A 20,081-nucleotide genomic window follows, 5' to 3' on the forward strand; every position below is an offset into this window, starting at 1 on the left:
ACATTTCATGTACATTCTGTTGTCACAGTATCTCCACTAATCATAAAGAGCTGTTGACGAATTTGAAGTAATATTTAGTGTTGTTTACAAAAGACATTACTGGGAAAAAATGTAAAAACTGTCTCAATTTAGTGAGATGAGACTGAATGTGGCCATTTTTTACATTAACACCTTGTAAATGGAGTGTATAAATCAGTCATCAAGTAGCATGTATTAAGAATCCACAAGCATGCAGTGCTGGTCAAACCACAGCGTGACTAGGCAGACACATCTCCAAAATCTCCATTCCTACAATGTAAACTGTGATACTGCAGAGAGCACACAATAACAGTTTTGTCTCAAGGATTCATCCCATTTGTCACAGGGTTAAAGAAAAGAGTCAGGACAATTTACTACAAACAATTACTTATTGTAGGATGCAGAGTTTGGGAGAATCAAGGAATTTTTTTTGCTACTGGTGTAGTATCTCTAGTATTCTTGGAAAATACAGATGACCTGATATTGATTGGATATCATCAGTGTCATGCCAAGAATTTTGAAGGATCAATTGGTGCTCTGTTCTGATTTTCAGAATACATCAAAGACAGCAAGTCAGTCAGTAAGAAAACTTTAATTGTCATCTATAACATCACACAAGAAAAACCAAATCATTTCAAATAAACTAAGAGAAAATATCTTCTCAAGTATTTTAATGACAATTTTGATCAAACAAGTCACAGTCCAATTTGGAATGCCTAAACATCAAAAATTGCAAGTTATATAAAAAATTGCAAGGTATATGTAACATCATAGAGCATATGGGACACAGATGCAAATTAAAATTATTGTAACAATAATAACATAACATTACTACACTATTGCTATGATTTCTGGTTTAAATTTTTCAGTTTTAATTTGAAGGTTTTAATTTCTGGTTTAAATTCAAAGATTTTCCATCTTTGAATCGTTATAGCACAACAAAATGCTTAAAATGTTATACTGCTGCTTGCCATTCTAAGATTCCATTCTTCTGTGTTTCCACAGCATCTTTTCTTATATGAGTCTTTTACCTAATGAAAAAAAGCAAATGGGTTTAAATTTCAGGTTTAATAGTTGAGACACAGTTCATTATTTTCAAACCACAGTGAAAAATTTTCCATGTAAATTTTTTTTAAGACATTTGACGGATACCTTAGATCAGGGCTTTTTCATTCAGACACACATGACATAGCCTTGTGTGGCTATCTGTTCTGTAATAGAATTTATTTGCTCTAGAAATTGAGAAATGTATTAGCTCCAAATTTTCGGTCACTAAACTCAGAAGTTCAAATACATGAGTTAAAAGAGCATTAAATATTAGAGATTCAATTGTAATTAGAGGATTAGGATTAGAGATTCAACATTAGAGATTCAATCCTATTAAGATTCTTTGTTATCCAAGGTTAGGCTACTGGGACAGGTTATCTGAGCATGAATAGTAACCTTCCTTGGAAGACACCTACTCCCTTGCCTTCTGTTCCAGATCTAGCTATTTTTGTAACTCATTCCTGATAATTAGGAATGTGTCTGTCAAGTCACTGACAGAGATGATCCAGCCCCATCATTCTTTCTTATTCAAAGTAGCAATTTTCTCTGGACACAGATATTGAATTTCATAAACCAATAAAAAAAGGAATTAGAGTCAAAACAATAGCCCTGATTTCTACTTTTCTAACTATGTGCCCTATTGAAGCCAGATACTCTCTTTGTCCCTCTAGCTCCCAGTTCAAAGATGGACATTCATCAGTTCCTCTCTAAATCCTTAGTCTCTCTCTCTTCATTCCCCTTCCCTTCACCCTCCAGTCCTTCTCTCCTTCCTTCCTTCCTCTCTTGTATCAACTCATATTCCATTTACATTTTACATACTTTATGACACTTTCTTAGAAACCACCCATCATTTATAATTTAATAACAAGTTTGTAATAGTCACTTGATTGTATGTAGGTTTAAAAGAAATCTTATACTAAACAGCAAATTCCCAATAAATTGACTTTTCACCCTAAAGGCTATGGGCCATTAACATTCATTTTTGGTCTGAGGCATCATTCTTAAGAGAGAGATCATCCTGGGATTTACCATTTCAGAAAAACAAAATGGAGTTGGAAAGTCATGTTAACATGTGAAAGGAAACCAAAAAACTATTCTATTTGCAATTCTTTCTGTAGATATACGTGTATTTATCCATGAATATAATGACACGGAGACTGACCTTCATGACAGTAGTCATGAAACTGACAGTCAATCTGAGACCTAAGATATCAGAAACTTGACCACTTAATTGAGTCTAACAGGAAGTATACTTAAATCCACACAGACTCAGTTCTAATTCAATATAGACCCCACTGGAAGTTATTCTTTCTTTACAAAATGAATGAAATATTACCATAGCAGCTTGCAAAGTACCAGGAGAGGTCAGTTCTGTTGCTCATGAGTAACCTGTAGCAGTCATTTTGCACTACAAACATCCTTAGGACTGGCCACTGAGAAAGTCTGGAAATAAATTACAAGAAACAAAAGCCTTGATACAGAGAAATGACTTCTTTGCTATAGAACAGAGTAGGACACAAATAAATAGATAATTATTAATAATTTGGAAAATAAAAGACAAGAAATTTGCACAGAACTTGCCCAGAGAATGGGCTTCCCAGGTGGCTTAGTGGTAAAGAATCCGCCTGCCAAGGCAGGAGACTTGGGTTCCATATCTGGGTCAGGAAGATCCTCTGGAGAAGGAAATGGCAACCCACTCCAGTATTCTTGCTTGGAGAATTCCATGGACAGAGGAGCCTGGCATGCTGCAGTCCATGGAGTTGCAAAAGAGTCGGACATGACTTGGCAACAAAACAAGGAGCGTGTGCGTGCATGCTAAGTTGCTTCGGTCATGTCCGACTCTTTGTGACCCCATGGACTTAGCCCACCATGCTCCTCTGTCTATGGGATTCCCCAGGCAAGAATACTGGAGTGGGTTGCCATTTCCTCCTTCAGGGGATATTCCTGACCCAGAGATGGAATCCACGTGTCATGTCTCCTGCATTGGCAGGTGGGTTCTTTACCACTAGCGCCACCTGAGAAGCCCAACGACAAGCATAGCGAATGCAAATTCATTTCAAAACCCTGCTATAGACTATTGATAAGTCATTTTATTTATTTATGACCCAGTAAAGGCATGAACTCTCTCGAGTCAGATGGCCTTTATTTAAATCATTTCTCCACCACTTCTAGTTCTGTGACCGTGGGCAAATGGCTAACTTCTTCAAGTCTCCTTATCTTTAAAATGGAGAAAATAATACATGGTAGTTATAAGAGGTAGTAGCATAGATACTATTAAGTTATTGTATTTTTTAATGTATTTTGAATCCCTCTGATGTACTTCACAGGTTTATTTGGTGAAAAAGCAGAGATCGTCTGAGGCAACACATCACAGATACATGAGCAATGATTGATGGAAATGAATTAATGTACCACATTCAATGTAACTGCACAGCACATTAAACACATCACATACTGTAATGTCATATCTGTAAGTCATTCATAATGTCTGTTATGTTTCCAGATATTAAGGCCTCCTTCTCTGTCTCACTGAGTTTTTAGAGGGATTAAATGGATTCAGGTGTCAAAAGTGCTGAGACATCTAGGCCATGGTGAACACTGGATAAGTACTTGGTAAGTGGACTTACTTTTTATTCTTCACTGTGATTTTAATCATTATTGTATTATTCTTTTTTTCTATATTGTCTTAAAAGAACCTTCAGGATTTTACTATATGAGGATGTTTGGACTGGTTTACGCATTTGACTTCTGAAGTTGTCATTCTAGGAGCCAGAATGGTTATATCATAGGAGTGGTACATCTACTGGAATGTTACTCTAACCAAGCATATTTTCCTCTGGGTGATAAACATATTGCCATTGTATAAAATACCATTTGCCACTAAGACGGTAGCAAATCAGCAGTGTTACTCCTTTGCATGAGGCATTTAGTTGTTCATTCAAAGGAAGCACTTCTTAGGCCCCAAACAAGAGGACCAGATGAAGTACCCATCATTTGTGGACTCTATGCATTTGTGGTATGAAGTGTTATAAAACAAACCAGTTATGTGTAGCTTAACACATTATTCTAGGATTGCTTTAAGTCACACTCTTAGCAGGTTCCTGAAGCAATAAAACAGGTAAAGAAAGACCAGACCTTTAACAAGTGACTTTTGTAGCTGCGAAAGCTACTCCACCCTGAATCAGTGAAAGCAGAGAGGATTGGAAGGAAAAATGGACAAAAGTATGATTGAATCATGGGGCAATCTGGCATATGTAAGAATCCACCTTAACTGAATGGTCTTTAATCATCAGGGGTGGGCAGTTTGTGGGGAGTTTTATGGTGACTGGAGAATGATATTTTGCTTACTTTATTTATGTCTCCAAAGACTTGTCAGAAAATATCATGAAAATGTTAAGACTAGATAAATCTAAAGAAGCTTTTCTTCCAAAGCATAAGCGGTAAATTATCTCATTAGCCTTTCTGAAGAAATGGCAATCTAAGTTCAAAAAAGTTTGCAGATCTGAACACCCTGCATTCTAAATACATGTCTTAGAGACTTACAGGGCATGCTGATATAGTAAGGTTCTGGTAAATTCTGTTGTGAAGAAATTTGATTTTGCTTCACCCAGTGGTTTCCAATCATATTTGGCAGTGGAACTTTTTTGATCATTTAGCGGAGATTTTTATTCTTTCATCATGTTCCATGGAATAGGCTTGGGAAACGCTTTTCAGAAACTGAGCTTCTAGAGTCCACCTATAGTCACTTATAAAACACCAATGTTCATAGCAGCAGGAACTGAATTAAATCTGCCTTGACTACCTGCTCTTCAGTTCAGAAACAATCCCAGGATTTCTTTAATTCCTCAAACCTTTCCTTCTTCCAGCTGCCACCCTTTGTGCCTGGCTTATTTGGCTTTATCCCAAGATGCCACAACTTTTGCCCAGCCCATTTGGAACAAAAACTCGATGTGGGCTTTTGGTTTACAGTTCCATATATAGGGAACTTGGAAATTGCTGCTCTGTCCCAACAAGTAAAAATATGAACAGACCTAAAAGTCAATTCTTCTTGGGTCCATAAGAGAGAAAAGGGCACAAAGCAAATCACTGCCCTGAAGTCTGGAGAGTCGGAAGGCAACTACAGAGTTATCTCTCGGCTTATCAGAGCAGAGACTTGGGAGCAAAAATCTTCTGGAGTATGAAAGCTTGAACCATCACTGATGACCTGCTGGAAGCTCAGTGTGGACAAGGCAGAGAGTTAAAAATTACAGGGGAACCCAGTCAGAGAGAGGCTGCCACACAACTGTGAGATTTACTTCTAGGAGAAGGCAATGGCACCCCACTCCAGTACTCTTGCCTGGCAAATCCCATGGACGGAGGAGCCTGGTAGGCTGCAGTCCATGGGGTCTCGAAGAGTTGGACACGACTGAGTGACTTCACTTTCAATATTCACTTTCAACTTTCATGCATTGGAGAAGGAAATGGCAACCCACTCCAGTGTTCTTGCCTGGAGAATCCCAGGGACAGGGGAGCCTGGTGGACTGCCGTCTATGGGGTCGCAGAGTTGGACGCGACTGAAGCGACTTAGCAGACTTAGCAGCAGCAGCAGCTTGACCTGATTCCCGTAATATCAAAGAGGAGTTGCCTCCAGCTTCTGGCAGAGAAAGGGGAAGAGACCCTTTTTAAACATGCCAGAGCATTCTGTTGTTTTTAACAAAGCCTGCCCTCAGGGAAAACCAGTTAACCAGAGTTTAACTTGCTGGAGTATTATCAGAACCTGAGTGACCTGGGGAGGGGAAACACCCAACTTCAGCCCACTCTAGCTATCCTCCTCTCCTACCTAGAGGGAGAAAGAAAAAAAAAACAAGAAATAACTTGTGAAGTTTACATTCCAGGAGCATGGAAAAAAGCATACTAAAAAGACTGAGACCTAACCCTAAGACTATAGAATGCTTCCCCACCTCCTGTGAAAGACAGTGTTAGCAGAATGAACAGACAAGCCATAGACTGGGAGAAAATATTACAAAAGACATCTGATAAAATATTGTTATTCAAAATATACAAAAAACTTAAAACTCGCTAAAGAAAAAAACAACTCAATTTAATAAAAGGCCCAAAGCCCTTAACCCATACTTCACCAAAGAATATACACAACTGATAAATAAGCATGTGAAAAGAGGTTCCACATCATATGTAATCAAGGAAATGCAAGTCAGAACAATGAGATACCACTGTGCTCCTATTAGATAAACTAAATCCTAAACATTGACAGGATGAGATGAGATGGTTGGAGGGCATCACCAACTCAATGGACATGAGTTTGAGTAAACTCCAGAGTTGGTGATGGACAGGGAGGCCTGGCATGCTGCAGTGCATGGGTCGAAAAGAGTCAGACACGACTGAGCCCCTAACTGAAACTGAAACTGAGGAACCAGAGATCATATTGCCAAAATCCACTGGATCATAGAAAAAGCAAGAGAGTTTCAGAAAAACTTTTGCTTTATTGACTACGCCAAAGCCTTTGACTATGTGGATCACTACAAACTGTGGAAAATTCTTCAAGGGATGGGAATACGGGACCAGCTGACCTGGCTCCTGAGAAATCTGTACACAGGTCAAGAAGCAACAGTTAGAACTGGACATGAAACAACAGACTGGTTCCAAATAGGGAAAGGAGTACATCAAAGCTGTATATTTTCACCCTGCTCATTTAACTTATTGGCAGAGTACATCGTGTGAAATGCCAGGCTGGATGAAGTACAGCTAGAATCAAGATTGCCTGGAGAAATATCAATAACTTCAGATATGCAGATGACATCACCCTTATGGCAGAAAGTGAAGAAGAACTAAAGTGCCTCTTGAAGTGAAAGAGGAGAGTGAAAAAGTTGGCTTAAAACTCAACATTCCGAAAACTAAGATCATATCATCTGGTCCCATCACTTCATGGCAAATAGATGGGTAAACAATGGATATGGTGAGAGACTTTTTTTGGGGGGGCTCCCAAATCACTGCAGAAGGTGACTGCAGCCATGAAATTAAAAGACGCTTACTCCTGGAAGAAAAGCTATGACCTACCTAGACAGCATATTAAAAAGCAGAGACATTACTTTGCCAACAAAGGCCCATGTAGTCAAAGCTATGGTTTTTCCAGTAGTCATGTATGGATGTGAGAGTTGTATTATAAAGAAAGCTGAGCACTGAAGAATTGAACTGTGGTGCTTTTGAACTGTGGTGTTGGAAAAGACTCTTGAGAGTCTGTAGGACTGCAAGGAGATCAAACTAGTCCATCCTAAAGGAAGTCAGTCCTGAATATTCATTGGAAGGACTGATGCTGAAGATGACACTCCAAAACTTTGACCATCTGATGTGAAGAACTGACTCACTGGAAAAGATCCTGATGCTGGGAAAGATTAAAGGTAGGAGGAAAAGGGGATGACAGAGGATGAGATGGTTGGATGGCATCACTGACACAATGGACATGACTTCCATGAGTAGGAAGCCTACTTCCTTGAGTAGGCTCTGGGAGTTGGTGATGGACAGGGAGGCCTGGAGTTCTGCAGTCCATGGGGTCACACAGAGTCAGACATAACTGAGTGACTGAACTGAACTGAACTGAACTGAATGCTGGTGGGGATGTGGAGCAACTGGAAATCTCATACAAAAATGGGAATGCAGTTGGTAGAGCCAACTTTGAAAGACAAGTGAACATTTCTTATTTAAGCTTATTCTTACCAAATGATCTAGCAATCATGTTCCTTGATATTTGCCCAAAGGAAGAAAAAGCTTAAGTCCATACAAAATCCTGCACATGGATGTTTACAGCAGTTTCATTTATAATTACCCAAACTTGGAAACAACCAAAATGTCCTTCAGTAGGAGAATAGATAAATGAACTGTGGTACATCCAGACAATGAAATATTATTCAGAGGTAAAAAGAAATGAACTATCAGTCCATGAAAAGATGTGGAAGAGACTTAAATGAATATTACTAAGTAAAAGATGCCAACAAGAGAAAAATGCCAACCTTGAGAAAAACTATCAGCATTGGGTGATTATAAAGTGTCAAGGTAGGTTCATCCTTGGTTAAAAAAAAAAATGTACTATTCCAATAAATGATGTTGATTATGGTGGAGGCTATTAAGTATGGGGACAGTGGAATCTTTGACTTCCTTCTCAATTTTGTTAGGGCTTCCCTGTAGCTCAGTTGGTAAAGAATCTGCCTGCCGGAGACCCCGGATTGAGTTGGGAAGATCCCCTGGAGAAGGGAAAAGCTACCACTCCAGTATTCTGGCCTAGAGAATTCCATGGGCTGTATAGTCCATGGGGTTGCAAAAAGTTGGACACGACTGAGCCACTTTCACTTTTCTCAATTTTGTTGCAAATCTAAACTGCTGTTAAAAAAAAAATAAAGTCACTACTAATAATAAAAAATAAAATGACTTCAAAGTACTTTTGAAGTATAATTTGATTAATGAGAAATTTGCTGTCAGTCTTGTTATGGGCCTTTTATGGTCACCTGCCTTTTCTCTTTGATAGCTCTGCAGACAGTCTCCTCATGCTTGATGTTCTTAAATTTCCTTTGGATGTATATTTGTTTAGATTTTATTCATTCTACCCTGCTCTTAATGTATTATTTCTGCTTGATGATTTTTCTTCTTCCAGTTCTGGAAATTCTCAGCCATTATCTTTTTGACAGCTTCTTCACAATTTCCATCATTTTTAGTTCTGGGACTTTTATTAGAAGTATACTGGAGCCTTTTCATCTAGCTATCATTTCTCCCATTTCCTTGTTTTTCTTGTTATCTCCCTGTGCTTCATGTTGGCGGAATTTTAAATACTATCATATTTTTTTCTGCAAGTAGGTCCAGTCTAAAATTCCGATCTATTGAGCTCTTCAACCTAAAACCTGTATTTTTTATTTCAAGAATTTCTAACTGGTTACTTTTTACCTTAATTTATAGCTATCTACAGTATTTCATAATTCATTTTTATGGTTATTTTCATTACCTGTTTGATGATTAACATATGTTTAAGCCATTTTAAGATTCTATATTGCTTGCATTTCTGTCACAAGTGAATGACTCCTTTTTGTCAATTTCGTTCCTCCTCTTCCTTAATGCTACCTTTTCTGTATGTGATTGAAAAATTCAAGTTTGATTTCATAATTGGTGGAAACTACTTACCATTCCCTTCCTCCTCATCTCCTCTTATGGCCATTAGTGGCTTCTGTCCCAAGGCAACACTGGAGAAGTTGCAAGGTTAGTCACTGAATCAGCAGGTGGTTTGGCCCAGGTGCTGCTTGCTTAGCTGCTGCTTTCTTCAACAGCTTTCAGAAGCCCCAGCCCCAGGCAATAGTCACAGAATTCTCTGATCTCTTTTCAAGGATAGGAAAGAGATATCCTATCCATATCCCCAGGTTTCCGTCATGAACTTTTATCCATTTTCCCAGTATATGGTGCTTTCTATCCTTGTTACCCTGTAAGAATCCATCTCCAAGGCTCTTTTAGACTAGGTCCAAAGCCCATAACATCATCCTTCATGCAGCTTATATGTTGTGTTTCTGGCTTAAAGCGATTTTAGCTTAAAGATACACCTATAACTTTTGTTTTGGTTCTAATAATTTATTTATCATTGTTATATGGTTAGGTTTGGATGTATAGATTTTTAAAGCCTAAATTCATAGTACTACCATGGCCAGAAATCTTTGAAAAAAAATTATGTAAACTCTATTTAAGTATAGGAAATGCTATTGCCCAAAACTGAGGTGTTCAGTAATCCAAGTGTTATAAATAACTATCAGGAACCACTGGTTGTTAATGTTAGGTTTACAATGGATGACAGAAGAAGATACCTATAAAAATAATAAATTTTTTTCTTTGTAACAATTTAGGAAAAGTCAAAGTTGTTGATCTTTACTTTTTTATTTGGTCATCATGTGGCATATACTATGAATATTTACATACTTTTATTTTTTTTATTTTTTTTTTACATACTTTTAATATCATGATGTTCTCTATGTCACCAGACCTAATCTTTAATCAAGTTTTTAATGTTAAGAGTTTCTAAATATGTTGTTTGAATATATCCAAGATAACATAAAAATCACTTCTCATAAGGACAGAAAAAAGATTTCTCAAGAAACAGTCAGTTATGAGTGAGAAAATCAGTGAAAAAATTATAATATGCATGAATTCCTTGAGTAGTTGTTCTTCTGACATTTCATCATTGTAAAGCGGTATTGTCGACTAAAACAAAGGTGTACAACTTGAGAGTTGTGAGATAAGTTTTATTTGGGGAGGACTGCAGCCCAGGAGGCAGTATCTCAGATAGCTCTGTGAGATTGTTTCAAAGCAGCAGTGGGGGAAAGTTAATATATAAGGTTTTGGTGAAGGGGGAGTTCAATACCATGAAGCACTCATTTTACAAAATGGTTTTTGTTAGTCATGAGGATCTGATGTCACCTAAAAACATCCAACTATCTGAAGACCTGTCCCACCAGATTCCCTGGAACACAGAGTGCCTCACTCCACCCTGAACTTCCACGGGGCTTGTTGAAGGTCAACAGCAATAGCAGCTTGGGGTTCAATCTCCATAGAGTGAAGTGAAGTCACTCAGTCATGTCCAACTCTTTGCGACCCCATGGACTATAGCCTACCAGACTCCTCTGTCCATGGATTTTCCAGGCAAGAATACTGGAGTGGGGTGCTGCAGATGGCAAATACCTTTGTTGTTCAGTCCTTGGCAATGCTCTTGGTAAGTGCCAATTTGTAGCTGACAGTATGAAAAGGTATGATCTGAGGTTATTGATATTTCTCCCGGCAATCTTGATTCCAGCTTGTGCTTCCTCCAGCCCAGCGTCTCTCATGATGTACTCTGCATATAAGTTAAATAAGCAGGGTGACAATATACAGCCTTGATGTACTCCTTTTCCTATTTGGAACCAGTCTGTTGTTCCATGTCCAGTTCTAACTGTTGCACTGGAAACAGTGTCAGACTTTATTTTTTTGAGCTCCTAAATCACTGCAGATGGTGACTGCAGCCATGAAATTAAAGGACGCTTACTCCTTGGAAGAAAAGTTATGACCAACCTAGATAGCATATTCAAAAGCAGAGACATTACTTTGCCAACAAAGGTCTGTTTAGTCAAGGCTATGGTTTTTCCAGTGGTCATGTAAGGATGTGAGAATTGAACTGTGAAGAAATCTGAGCACCGAAGAATTGATGCTTTTGAACTGTGGTGCTGGAGAAGACTCTTGAGAGTCCCTTGGACTGCAAGGAGATCCAACCAGTCCATTCTAAAGGAGATCAGCCCTGGGTGTTCTTTGGAAGGAATGATGCTAAAGCTGAAACTCCAGTACTTTGGCCACCTCATGTGAAGAGTTGACTCATTGGAAAAGATTCTGATGCTGGGTGGGATTGGGGGTAGGAGGAGAAGGGGACAACAGAGGATGAGATGGCTGGATGGTATCACTGACTCGATGGACGTGAGTCTGAGTGAACTCCGGGAGTTGGTGATGGACAGGGAGGCCTGGCGTTCTGCGATTCATGGGGTCGCAAAGAGTTGGACACGACTGAGCGACTGAACCAAACTGAACTGAAAAGTATGATAGAAGGACAACATAATCAGAATGCAATAACTGGTGACCTAAGGAAAGGGTTTTAGAAATTAATCTTCTAATTTCCAGGGAGGTAGGTGACAGAAAAGTTCAAGTTGCATATATGGTTACCTAAGTAAAGGTGTATGATTATCCTTAAAAAGGAATCCTCAAAAAATAGTCTGAGAAGTCCATATTTCATTAATTGGAAGAGCCTGCCAAAAGTGGTTATGGGAATTTTTGGCTCCCTTGATAACTGCTGAAGCTATGTCTGTTTATGTATAATGTATGTGTCATTGTTCTTGCATAGTGAGCAATTGGTTTCTCAATGCCATCTGGCATTTTTTTTTGGCTAAACACAGATGCAGCACCATAAGGCAAAATACCAGCAGTAAGAAGTAATAGTTGATATTTATCATAATGTACTAGCACAGAACCAGAAGCCAGTAACTGCTTAATGTCCCCAAAAATCTGTCTTAGTGTTTATTGTTTTTGTTTCACTTTTGCTTTGTCTTCTTTTTGGCATCAGTAGACAATGAAGTAGTTCAGCAATGATTGGATTTTGAGTAGAAAAAGATGGCAGAATTTACTGGGCCTGCCTTTGTTTTTGGAATAAGCACACTTTTTAAATAGGGTTAATTAATGGATACTGCCATCTAAAACATGCTTTTGGAAAATTTAATTCCCTTTGTTATCACATAGCCAAGAACTGGCTATTGGCATCACAGATACAATGATGAATAACATGGACATGAAAACCTTCATGTGTGGCATCCAATCAAATATCCTGAAGTCATTTTTGGTAATGACCTGCAGCTGACAGCATGGTCAAGATATTTTTATTTTTTAATATTTTTTGGCCGCACCATCCAGCATGTTGGATCTTAGTTCCCCGACCAGGGATTGAAACTGCACCCCCAGCACTGGAAGTGTGGAGTCTTAAACACTGGACCACCAGGGAAGTCTCAAGACATTTTTAAAAATATAGCATCATAATTGAAGTTTCAAGGGAGCAGAAACTCATTTTCATCTTCCAGAGTCTTTTGAAACTGTGTACTGAAAGAACTTAGGTTATTGCTTTTATTATGGAAGATAATGAGTAGATGTAATTATATATCAAAAAAACAGTTTTAAATACATTTGACCATATAACATTTATTTTTCTCCTGAAAAAATGACACCACGCTGATGGTAGACAGGTACAGAAGATGAAGCTATTTGACCGTCTCGTTCCCTAGACATATGTGTTCTCACAGGCACACCTTTCTGTGAGGTTTTTGCGTTGACAGCAGTCCACAGCCCTCCAGATATGTGGAAATGCTTAGAGAACATTTTTTTTTAAATTAAAATCAGAAGCCTTTTCTACAGTATTTTTCCTATGGAAAAAGGTAAACTTATAATCTTGAAGTGGTTAGAACTAGATAAAAAGACAGCTGTAATCTTTAGTTCCCCAAAGAATATCTTGAAATATGTGTAAAAAAATCCCTATATATATTTATACTCTTCTACTGATATAAATAGCTTGACGACAAATTATATCAGTAGAAGCATCTTTTTAAAATATCCCTCTAAGAGACGACGAGTTATACCTGATTGTTCTATTCTCCTCATTTTCTTCAGATTGAAATCTTTTGTATCTAATTCATAGTCTTCCTGTGTGATACTCCAGTTACATCAAGATCCAAGGAGATATAGCAACCATGCAAAAATTACATATCATCCCCAAACTTCACCATTTTCTGGGCTCCTTAGACGGAGATCTGCTCTGTCCAATGTAGTCACTATAATCACATATGGCTACTGATCATTAGAAATGTGGCTAGCTCTAATTGAGAATTGCAAAGTGTAAAATACACTCCTGATTGGGAAAGACTTAGTATGAAAAAGTGAATGCTACATATATATAGTTATATATTGATCATGAAAAGCGAAAGTGTTAGATGCTAAATTGTATCTGACTCTTTGTGACCCATGGACTGTAGCCTGCCAGGCTCCTCTGTCCACGGAATTCTCCAGGCAAGAACACTGGCATGGGTTACCATTCCATTCTCCAAGGGATCTTCCTAACCTAGGGATTGAATCTGGATCTCCTGCATTGCAGGCAGATTATTTTACTGTCTGAGACACCACGGAAGCCCATACATTGATTATGTGTTGAAACAATAAAATGTTAAATGTTGGGCTAGTTAAAATATATTATTAAATTTAACCTGTTTATTCCTATTTTTTAAAAAGTAGCTACTTGAAAATTTAAAATTAAATGTGTTAACATTTTTATGGGTAAAAATGTACATCGATGTTTTTACGGGTTAAATTTGTTCTTGTGGGTTAACAGCTGATGTTGAAGCTGAAGCTCCAATACTTTGGCCACCTGATGTGAAGAACTGACTCATTGGAAGAGACCCTGATGCTGGGAAAGATTGAAGGCAGGAGAAGGGGATGGCAGAGGATGAGATGGCTGGATGGCATCACTGACTTGATGGACATGTGTTTGAGCAAGCTCTTGAAATTGGTGATGGACAGCAAAGCCTGGCGTGCTGCAGTCCATGTGGTTGCAAAGAGTCGGACACAACTGAGTGACTGCACTGAACTGACTATTCTAGACAACTACTATATGATTAAAAGTACATATGAGCAGGAAGCAATCTAAATGTCCATCAACAGATGAATGGATAAAGAAGATGTGGTATACATACACAAGGGACCATTACTTAGCCATAAAAATAATGAAATAATGCCACTTGTAGCAATACAGATGGATCTAGAACTTATCATAATAAGTGAAGTAAGTCAGACAGAGAGAGACAAATATCATATGATATCACTTACATGTGGAATCTAATAAAAATGATACAAATGAACTTATTTACAAAACAGAAATAGACTCACAGATAAAACAAATCTGTGATTACCAAAGGTGATGGGGCAGTAGGGGGTGGGGATAAATTAGGAGATTGGGATTAACATATACACACTATATATATTTAATTGGATATATAAAATAGGTAACAATAAAGTGAAGTCGCTCAGTTGTGTCCGATTCTTTGCGACCCCATGGACAGTAACCTATCAGGCTCCGTGGTCCATGGGATTTTCCAGGCAAGAATACTGGAGTGGGCTGCCATTTCCTTCTCCAAGGTAACAATAAGGACCTACCATATAGCACAGGAGACTATACTCAATATCTTGTAATAATCTATAATGGAAAAGAGTCTGAATTATTGTTATATGAATTATTTTGCAGTACAATTATTTTACACTTGAACACAGCATTGTAAATTAACTATATTCCAATTTTAAAAAGTAGTAACAATTTAAAAAAAAAATTAAGTAAAAAAAAGAATGTATGTGTGTGTTATACACATTTCACTTTCGTCTCCTAAGCCTATTCTGAGCTCATAGTCTTAGTTTTTTACTTTCTCTTAATTCTCTTTATTTCTCTACTCTTCCTTATCAGTAATCTTGATGCTTCCTTTTCACTCAGCTTAAACCTGGGAATGATCTGACTTCCACCTTCTCCAGCTCTCCATTCCCATGTGATGTTATCTTTTCACCATGTGCACATCACAAAATCTGACTTTAAATCAATGCTATACTTCTTTTTTTGCTATATGCAGACATAGAAGACAGCAATAACTATGCAAATTTGTACTCCTGCAAATTCAGAGCACAAACACGAAACTCCTCATTGCCGCCTGGCAATCGGGTAACTTGTGTCTGGTCAGCAATCTTTTTCATTCCTCTCAATAACAACTGACTCTCTACAGTTGCATTCATTGTGTTCATTTACTTATTTATTATTTCCTTTTTTTCCCTCACCAAGGTTTTATTGAATTGTCCTTTTTATACGAAGAGCAGGAAATAAAAAGATGAAAAAAAAAAAGCATAGTCCCTTATTTCAATGAATATATAATCTCATACAGTATTTGTAAAGCAATTGGAATAGTTTCAAGTTCATAGGAAGAACAACAAAAGTGCTTGTTAAAATAACATAGTGCACACAATATAATCATTACCATAAATCAGAAGAAGGAGGAACTTAATAAGGATGAGATAAATAATGTCAATCTGAGCCTTCTTGGAGTATGTGGTGTTGTCAACTTTCCAGGTGGAATGGCTGTTACTAAGCAGTTATAAAAATGATACTAGATTGGATTTAAGATTAAAAATACCAGAATCTTCAAAGTTTAAATCATGATTAAATATTTGATAAAATCATCAAGAAACAGTGAAAATGAGAAGAGAATCAAAGGAAAAGTTTGCAGGATATTAAGAAGCCAGTACAAAGAAAGGGGTTTCCAAAGGAAACAATAATAAATATACCCAAAAAGATGGGTCAGAAAACTAAGAGATGACCTCCACAGAACTGGCTCCTTCCCACCAACAAAGGCTTAAGTCAGAAGTGCCCTCTTCAAGGAGGTCTTCTCACATCATCAAAATAATACACGCACTTCCTCAGTCACTTTATATTCCATGTTCTGGTTTTATTTTCTTCATAGCACTCCCTACTTTTGAAATTATCATGTTATTGACTTTTTATTTACAGTCTGTCCCTTCTAGCTGCAAGGTAAGCTCTTTGAAGGCAAGAATGCTGCTTATTTCATTAACCAATGTCTTCCCAGTGTCTCTTGGGAGACACTAGCAGAATATGTATGAAATTAATGACAAAATAATGAAGAAAATGGGAGGAAAGGAGGAAGCAAGAAAAAGAAAGCAAACCAAATGGAACAGCCATTACTTGACAGAGCTATTGTTGCCAAGAGAGGTCACAGCTCTAGCATGGCAAATACTTCAATTTTTGAAAGAAGACAGAAATCCAGTTATTTACCATATTTCACTGTTTCTAAAATATTTTTTCATACTTCAACAACTCTTAAATTAGGATGTGTCTCCAGTGATTGGTATCTTAGAGTCAATGAAATTAAGGATGTGGAAGTTTCTATTTTAAAATCACAGAACATTGTTTGGGTGAAGAAAAACCCTGTGTTGCCTAGAGTTATCTGTTTCCTGTTGTCTTACTTCATCCTCCAGTGGTTTTCTATTTTATTTCTCCTCACAAAGAAAATGGACACATGAACATGGGGCATAGTAGTCAAGTCATTATCATAGTAGTTTACTTAAGGATGGTATTAAGCAAAAAACAAAACAATATCTCATTATTCTTCACTTCTAGGCAGTGTAGAGTGTGTGCCAAATGCCATGTAATTGCACATAAGCAGATGCTTGGTCTTTGACTTTAGTTCTCAAATCATGGAGGAGAATATGAAGAATAAATTAAAAAAAGAAGGAAAGTATCACCAAGGTGTTTTTGTCTGGCATTCACATCTTCCACTGATGAATACATTTCTAGTTTACTGTCAGTCTATTTTTCTTTGATTATTGTGTAAACCATTTCTTTATAACTTTTACCATATGTTTGAAAGTGAAAGTCACTCAGTTCTGTCTGACTCTTTTTAACCCCATGGACTATAGAGTCCCCTGAATTCTTCAGGCCAGAATACTGGAGTAGGTAGCCATTCCCTTCTCCAGGGTATCTTCCCAACCCAGGGACTGAACCCAGATCTCACACATTGCAGGTGGATTCTTTACAAACTGAACCACCAAGGAAACCCAAGAATACTGGAGTGGGTAGCCTATCCCTTCTCCAGGTGATCTTCCCGACCCAGGAATTGAATCGGGGTCTCCTGCATTGCAGGTGGATTCTTTGCCAGCTGAGCTGCCAGGGAAGCCCCCTTACCATATGGTTAAAACTATACATATGAAAATATATACAAATAAATTCCTCTATGCTAAAAAAGCAAATGGGAGAAAGAGTTAAAATGTGCTTTAGAAGTTCCAAGATATAAGGGGAAGAATGCAAAGTCTACATGATTCTCATTTCACTTAGGAGAAGGGAGCCCAAGAAATATAATTTTCTATAAGAGGAAAGCACTGTTGTTTCTTCCTTGCCTCTCCCCCTTTCATACTGAGGTCTATTTTTAGTAGGAAATAGGACTTGAGCTTTAGCTGATGTACTGTGCTTAGAAAAGAAATACAAAGTGCATGTTATTACCTTTTTAAAATACAGCTTAAAAACAGCTTCATATTTCTACTTATTATGAAAGAATGTACTTCTGTCATTTTGATCTCATGATGTGTTTAATAAAAAGCATGTAGAAATAAATGGTAGTGTTGGGTTCATTGGTGACATAAGTCAATTTATAAACTCCAGGTTATATTTAATGAGTATTTTACATGTTGCAAATAGCACTCTGAGAACAGTTCAAACATTGCTGCTTTTTATTTCATCACATTAATGTCAACAATAATCTTTGATGTACTAAAATGTTAAATCACCTCTAAGGCCTTAGCTTATAGTAGAACCATCTAGAAATCCCATTTGCATATAGAAGTTAGGCAAATAAATCTGAGAATGACTTTTGACTAGCAACCTTTCCTTTCTAAATTACAAAATGCAGAATAATATAAAAGGATTAAAATGCAGTTTAGTATATACATTTTAAACATGAATAGCTTTCTTTAGGAATTAGAATGTTAAGGAAGGAAATTTTATGCTATAAAAAAGAATGCTACTTTTTAAATAATTGTATTTTAAGTAGTACTTTAACATAAATGTGGAGCTTGACATAGGATTGAATATTTCAGTTGGTAAATTTATGTGTGCTCTCTAAATTTATGGTGTCTACAGACAATGAAATTTCACAGATAAGTAGGAACTATATTATATGGCAAAGAGAAAATTAGACAAGATTAGGACTTTAGGTAATTGAATGTAATAGTCTATGAAACAGGCTCAGATTACAGAATTTGGAGTAAATTATGTCTGAATTCAAAGTTCATCTTTGCTATTCCCTTGATGTGTGACCTTCAACAATACCTTTCACCTGTCTCAGATTTGTCTTTCTCATCTGCAAAAGGCAGATAATATTATTTTATTTTTAGGGTTATTATAAGGATAAATGAAACAACAGTATGTTCTCATGGTACCTGGTTAGCACACAGTAAACTTAATTGCTTATACTGCTTCCTTTTTTGTGAAAGATGAATAGAGTATAGGATTCTATTTTGAGAAATTCAGATTCTGAAGGGGAAAAGATGTAAATACATAATTATGGGAAAATATACAGAAGTATGAATAACGTAAGGGGGCATTAGAGGAACACAGTCAATCTCAAGTGCCATTTTTATTAGAGTCTTAAATGAGTAGTTTGCCCAATACCTAAGAAAAGGTGAAGGTACTCATGGGGATTGAAGGGAAGTAGGGGGATAATTTTCCAACAGGACAATATGAGGGGTTACACTCAGGTCTTACATAAAAGGTATGTGGTTCAGAAATATTGGAGCATCCTGAGGTTAACCATTTTTAGACCCTATTATTAAGTAATATATTTCTTTTACTAAGTAGTACTGTAGGAATCACTGTTTCAGTTAAGTCAGCAGATATCTATTGAGTATCTACTATGTACAGGCTAGGTTAGTGGAATACAGTGGCGAGGAAAATATGCACTTCTTACACTTGGGAACCTGAAAATATAGTAGGGGAGATCGATATTAATTTGGTTCAAACAATTTTAACATATTCAAAGGAGAAGCGCTTGTTTGCTAGGAAAATCAGAGTTTTATTTTGATATGATATTTGGACATTATTTGTATATTCAGCCTCTCACAACTATGCTTTTTCAAAACTATAAATAAACCAAAACAGGTATCAGCTATGAATGGACTGAAATAAATGAACACAATACAGTAGACCTTTGCTTGAACATGCAGGGTTTTTTTAATGTTAAGCAGCTCACAAATTCAAAACATCAGGAAGCAAGGAAATCCACTGAGTCCCACTAGTTCTATATTGAAAAGACAGAGTGAATACTTTAACATATGGAACTTTGCACCCAAAAAAGCAAAAATGTTTACAGCAAAAATCCTTTACATTTTTCTTCTACCTATTCTGTTACTGATAAATTGGTTTACTAATGAAAATTGAAGGAAAATTTCTTTATTACATTGTTGTTGTTCAGTTGCTGTCCTATCTGATTCTCTGCAACCCCATGGACTGTAGCACATCAGGCACCCCCGTACTTCGCTATCTCCCAGAGTTTGCTCAAATTCCTGTCCACTGAGTCAGTGATGCTATCTAATAATCTCATCCTCTGCAGCCCCCTTCTCCTTTTGCCTTCAGTTTTCTCACCAGGGTTTTTTTCCAATGAGTCAGCTCTTTGCATCACGTAGTCGAAGTATTGGTCCTTCAACTTCGGTATCAATGAATATTAATTCCAATGAATATTCAGGGTTGATTTATTTTACAATTTATTGGTTTGATCTCTTGGCAGTCCAAGGGACTCAGGAGTCTTATCCAGCACCACAATTAAAGGCATCAATTCTTCGGCACCCAGCCTTCTTTTTTTTTTAATTTAAATTTATTTTTAATTGGAGGCTAATTA

General features: G+C 37.2%; 1 long non-coding RNA gene across 1 annotated transcript; it reads right to left on the bottom strand.

Annotated features, from left to right (window-relative positions):
* Window positions 1–626: 626 nt before the first annotated feature.
* On the bottom strand, window positions 627–9,321 carry LOC129641673 (uncharacterized). Its single transcript, XR_008709391.1, has 3 exons — window positions 9,229–9,321; window positions 2,402–2,508; window positions 627–1,049 (listed from the first exon to the last, which is right to left on the bottom strand). It is a non-coding gene; the product is annotated as an uncharacterized LOC129641673 (long non-coding RNA).
* Between the last annotated feature and the right edge of the window lie 10,760 nt (window positions 9,322–20,081).

Source organism: Bubalus kerabau, chromosome 1 (genome assembly GCF_029407905.1).
Source record: "Bubalus kerabau isolate K-KA32 ecotype Philippines breed swamp buffalo chromosome 1, PCC_UOA_SB_1v2, whole genome shotgun sequence".
Classification (NCBI taxonomy): domain Eukaryota; kingdom Metazoa; phylum Chordata; class Mammalia; order Artiodactyla; family Bovidae; genus Bubalus; species Bubalus kerabau.